Source organism: Sphaerodactylus townsendi, linkage group LG01 (genome assembly GCF_021028975.2).
Source record: "Sphaerodactylus townsendi isolate TG3544 linkage group LG01, MPM_Stown_v2.3, whole genome shotgun sequence".
In the NCBI taxonomy this organism is placed as follows: domain Eukaryota; kingdom Metazoa; phylum Chordata; class Lepidosauria; order Squamata; family Sphaerodactylidae; genus Sphaerodactylus; species Sphaerodactylus townsendi.
The window spans coordinates 124,920,674-124,926,673 of NC_059425.1; the positions used below are offsets into that span (position 1 = coordinate 124,920,674).

Here is a 6,000-nt window from a genome sequence, read left to right on the forward strand (position 1 = left end):
TTTTGGTAGAACAAAAACACCAATGTCCTTTTAGCTCACAGTATGCTATCAGTGCTCCTAAGTTCTCTGTATTAAGAAAAAAACTTTTTGTGTTTTTATTAGAAAATTAATATGAACACTACACATCACAATTTAGTATGTGAAAGCTCCAATTTGATTAACTTTAATTTTGAGCTATAAATAACATAATTTACCACAAGATTAACTATTCTACTAACAGCCTAAATATCACCCAGGAGTTACTGTAGTACAGTAGTGTAAAGCAATAAACAAAGATGCAAACTAAAACAAAAGTTTTGTATTATATTTTAAATCACACTAGGTGCAAAACTATCAAGCTAAATCTACTCATTTATAGCAGGCAGTTTTTAAGTGTTTATTTGAAGCATTTTATCATTGGTGTTCTGTTTGATACATTAAAATAGTTTGGAAGGGAAGAGTATTTTTTCCTTCAGATAGAAGATTTATTTGACTATCTGTGTACTATGTGAACTGCTACAAATTCTGTGAACACCACATTTCTTATAAAGATAACTTACCTTGTACAAGATTTAAGGTATCTTGGCAGAACAAAACACCAATGTTTACTATTGTTTCAGCTCTTAACAATTTACTGGAGGGCAGGGTTTACCATCAATCACTTATGAATGTTTGATTTCTAGTAGGACAACACTTTTACATAGTAGGCAATACTGTATAAATAAATTATCAAGTTTACCTCCTTTAAAAACGCATTTATAAATATTTTCAGTTTAGTCACTAACCAAGAGCGAACTTTTGGACATGATTTTACATGTTAATGATACATGTTCACAATAATAACCTGTGAAAACATCATTCAAACTCATTCTTCAAGAAAAATACCTCCATTAACATTACAGTCAGAATAGCTCCAATTTATAATTTTCCCACAGCACAGTTTTTTTTAAAAAAACAGAACTGTAAGCCATATGGTTTTTTGAACATGTTTTATTCTATTTAATATTTCTACTTTATTTAATATTTAATTTATTCTATTTAATAAAAGCTAATATGTGAAATAAGATATGAATATTGAATGTTTTTAAATAAAAACAAACATAATACATACTGTGCTAACAGTATTCAGAAACATCCTTATAACAAAGGAAAACAACAATTTTTGAAGCAGTTTCCAGTTCCCAAGAAACTACATCAATGCTTAACACATTATCTTCAGTTTAAAAAAACCCTTCAAAAAAGTAACGATGTCCCAAATTTCTGGATTTTAGATACAAAATTAGATGGACCCACAAATTTTGTCGGTACTGGATATATTGTGACTACGCATGATCTTTGTAGTACTAGTATGAGGACAAGATTCCTACGTGGCACAATACGCATGTACACACACATACTTTGAGAAGAAAATTTATACAAATTAGTTCAAAACTTAAAACTAAAATTATTCCTTGGGAAACTGTTAAAACCTGAATTGCTGGGTTAAAGCACATCAGAGGGCTCTTTTTATATAGATAAGCTTTTGTTCAAGCATAAGGCTAAGTAAAAACTGATCGCTTGAAAATGAGCTGTGTGACCTTTGTCTTGATGTGTCACCTTTGGCCTTTAATTTGAAGATCCTGGATATCAATTCATTCTATTTTTAGAAACAAGATGCCCAAAGTCATGTGTTAAGTATTTTTAATACATCAGAAAAAATGAGGCAGAATCCATTTAAGTGAATTACCACAGAGGTACTTTCCAGGAAAAAAAAACCCCACAGCTATTCTACAAATGATTTGTTTGTCCAAAAAATATTTTACATAAAAAATTCAGGAACACACATTAAGTTTTCATCATGCACTGCTTCAGCCTGCCATTGTTTAACTGTTGTATCACCAAATTATGCCGCTTAAATTTCACATAGGCTTTAATCAGCAATCACATATCAGTTAGAGTAAAAACTATTAATTTTCAAAAGCAATTGTTGCCACAAATTTAGTATAATGAATAAAAAAGCTTTAAATTAGCTTCTGGTGAAGAAATACTAGTGTATTGTGAATACACACAGTGTTCAGCTGAAGCTGCAGGCATTGCAAATATGATTTTATAAAAGCCAACTTGTCTGCAGTAGTTTGTGAAATACTGGAAATAAAATGGATACAGTGACTATCCTAGTAAGTCAAGCAATTACTAGTTGGAGATTCTCAACTGAACATTTTGATCAAGATGGCTGTCTTGATTCAGCACTTTGGCCAGCAACATCATATATGTCATAGGAGCTGATATGTACACCCATTAATATTTCTGCAAATCAAAGCTAGGTTTATGTATTGTATTTAATTATTTAAAACAGAACTCTTTTAAACATACTGACAATATAAAATGTCTAAATAAATTAGGACCCATGATAACACAATCATTATTAAACATGGCTTCTAGAATGTGCCTTCTAGCATACTATAATAAGGAGACCTCGTGTAATGCTTAAGCCATCAAGTGATTCCTTTTCAAGGCAGATCATCTAAAATAAGCCACAGAAAGCCTTCAGGGGAAAAAAAAACAGGAACACTTTAATGGTTTAGCATTTTCAATATGTTCTTCTGAGACGTAATCTGATAACGTTGCTTATGGGGGCTGGTACTGCATCCCAGCAATACCATGGTGAAAATACGGGCCTTGACAGAGACGATGGTTGCTTTTTGCTCACATCTGAAATTCAACACTCATCACCTGAAGGGCTGAACCACTTGAGGAGTACTTGAGCCTTTCGTTTTAGCATGCACTTTATATAGAATATTTAAAATAATGAGCACTAATCTTCCAGGAACCATGAAAATTTGGCTGAAATTTGATAATATGGCATAGTGGGATAATAAAGAATGATGCTCTTGCTATTTAGTCTCTTTTGTTAAATTGTAATAGTCAAAATACAGGTGTAAGTGGTTCTCATGCAAATTAAGGATTGCAATTTGACATCATGGTAGTTTTTGCAGGGGACAGTATGTTTAAGGATTTAGCTCCATGTTATGTATAATATTTTAAGTCTTAATACTGAAGTTATTCAGTATTAAGATAAATTGTTTTCTTTGCAGCGGTCATTTTGTTCTTCAGAGCAACACCTCAGTATTAGACAACAGTATTAGCCACCTGTTTTCTACATGGCACTGCTGCATTACTGCATTACATTTTACCACCTGCCAGTTCTTAACAGCCAATCTGCTTGTCTGCTTCAAATAGACGTCTGTTTGATTGACATTTCATTAATTAAGAAGAACTGTTACGGAAAGCTGTTTAGACAGTGGCAGTCATGCAATGATTTTTAAGGCATCTAATACTTTAAAGCTGATTTATAATTAATAGAAATTTCCAGAGGTAGAATATCTGATAAACAATTGCCTTGAAGCTGGTATATATGTTAAGATTTGCATTTTGAACAGGTAAGTACATAACATGTTTTGAGAATAAATTCAGCAGTACATCGTTTTAATCAAGCTTATATATTTATTATATAGATAATTCCACAATGCTGTAAGAAGCTTGGGACATGCCAGTTAAGTGCACTGAAGAAGAAAACCCACATTTAGTTCTGTCTTCGTTACTCATTAGTGGCTATGCAAGCAAGAAATTAGATGCACACAGCTTTAATGGCCAGGAAACTTTTAATCACACTCTCTCAGGAGACAAACAAGTGAGACAGAAACCAGCCTATTTAAGAGCCATAAAGTCTTGTAGTGAAGACCTAGTCATCAATATGAACACCCTTAAATATTTTATGGATTAAGGTAATAAAGTATTCCATTGTACTGTCTACTTAGAGTGTGAAGCATTTTAACAGATTTCCATCGAACAGTTCTGACTAAATCTCCATCAGCCTTAGAAACCATGCAACAGAAACCATGCATTTTAGGTTCTTTATTTTCCCCTTCTATTACATGCCATCAATACAACCAGCTTCACAAGACATTTATACTTCTGGCTCCATTGTACAGGAGTCATGCACAGAATCCTCTTGCACCCGGCAGCACTGGGAACAAATCTAAGAAAGCAAGAACACAAAGAGGCGTGGGGGAGGGAAAGCAAAGAAACAGCGTAAGATCTAGGATTTCATTTTCTAGTCTGTTACATGAAACGGCTCAAAATGGCGGCCTATTACTTACATTTTAAAGCCCCACAGAGAGGACCCCGACTTATACAAAGATCAAGTAACGGCACGCTTGTCCCTTCCCCCACAACCGCTACAAAGGGCAAGAATAGTTACCCAGGAACATTTTAAATATTAGCCTCTTTGGGTCACAAATCCACGAAAGAGAATGCCATCCTCTGCTCTTGCAGTCAGTTTAAGAGCTCACGCCCTGCTTAGCAAACCATCTAGTTGTCCATCTCTCTCTTTCTCTTCTCGCTCCTTATCTTAGCATCCAAATACACAATCTGTCGCTTCTGGCTCGTTCTCCCGCCGCCAAAAGTTCTGTCTCGGGTTAATCCCCTTTAGGCTCTTCCTTTCCTCGCTACCATAAGATTAGTTGCTTTTTGCACATATAAAGCAAGACCTCTGCGCAACAAGGCGGGGGTGGGTGGGGAGAGACAAGAGGCAAACGGAGTGGGGGAAATAAGGAAAGGGTGCGATGCCCCCTGGCGTCCAGTTAAGGTAGCACGACCTGCAGGTACCTCTGGCTCTCTTAAGCGAGTAAGTTGCTACAACCATTCTGCAAGCCAAATGCAGCTCAGCAGCCCTCGTGCACGGGGCGGGAAACGTCTTGTTTCTATTCCATTGCTTTGAAAAGAGAGTCAATCTGCAGGGCTGAGTTTAAAGGTTCGATAAGGGGAAGGAAGGAGGAAAAAAAGGTGTGAACCCGGAAGTACACCCACCTGCTCAGCATCCCATCGGCAAACACAGAATCCCCCACGCCTCCCCAGCAACTTTTCCTTGTTAGGAAAAAAAAAGCCATACACCCCTCCTTTGAGAAAGGTGCCCGCGGCAGAGAAGGCGCTCGCTTACCTTCCTCGCGCCATGGTGGCTGGGCTCGTGCGCCTTAGGCGTGAAAAATGGACGGGAGACTCTCGGAGGGACGCGGGGTGGGCGGGGAGTGAGGGATGGGTGGGTGCGTGGGTGGGTGGAGGGGGAAGGAGGAGCAGAGATGCCCGCGTTGCCTGCCGGCGCCGAGGCACCAGCCACTAACTTGGCGCCGCCGTGGGCGCCCACCTGCTTAAGCCCACCCGCCCGCTGGTCCCATTGGCCGCGCCAGCCGCCGCGAGCAAGAAAGTCCGCCCTCGAGCGGCTGACTTGCCAAACGCAGGGCGCAGATTCTCCGCACTGGCGTCAAGCTCCCCGCCCCGCGAAACCACGCCCCCCCCAGGCGGCCCCGGCAGCTGTTCGCGTTCCCGCAGGAGGCAGGTAAGCCCGTGCGGGTCAAAGACTGGCCCGAACCTCTTCCTTCTGGCTTCTCTTTCTTGTGAGTTTCGCACGGAGCCACACACCTCCCACCCAGGTTGCAGATCGCGACTGTTTATCGAGAAGCTAGGCTAAGGCTGGCTAGCAACGTATCCTGGTTCAGCGGTAGACGTCTGCTTTGCGAGCGGGAGGATCCAGGACAGGTCCAGTCTTAAAAGCATCCTAGAGAGCTGCTGCCAACCAAATGAGGCCATGCTGACCTTTAGTTTGAGGTCAGCTTCATGTGTCCATACTAGAAACCGGGGGGAAAGAAAGGCTTAGAAAAGAGTCCTTTCTTGATGTTTGTTGGCACAGTGTAGTGTCCATCCTGCCACTTCTCCTGGTTATGAGCTTTTTTTTTTAAAAAAAGGACTTGTTTATTTCAAAGGTATGCAGCTGACTTACTGAGTCAGAGACCACCATTTCGCATCGACAACTATTTCAAGCGAACCATCACACAGATTTTTCACAGCCCCAGGAATTTTTTAGCTAGGGATACTGGGAACCGAACCTGAGAGCAAAGGAGGTGCTCTTAAAAACGCTACACTCCTAGTATGGACTTTTTAACCTTACTGAGATGCTTGCCTTCCTCAGCAAAACTCTCCCTAGCA

General features: G+C 39.6%; 1 protein-coding gene across 2 annotated transcripts in view; it reads right to left on the bottom strand.

Annotated features, from left to right (window-relative positions):
• Nucleotides 1-5,063, bottom strand: part of LIN28B (lin-28 homolog B) — a 99,519-nt gene extending 94,456 nt beyond the window's left edge. Inside the window, exon 1 of one of the 2 annotated variants that reach the window (XM_048493805.1) lies at nucleotides 4,958-5,063. The gene's annotated coding sequence lies outside the window, so the exon portion shown is untranslated. Of the gene's footprint in view, nucleotides 1-4,219; nucleotides 4,605-4,957 lie in introns of those variants that run through there. The other variant, XM_048493786.1, reaches the window with a different exon arrangement.
• Nucleotides 5,064-6,000: the final 937 nt, after the last annotated feature.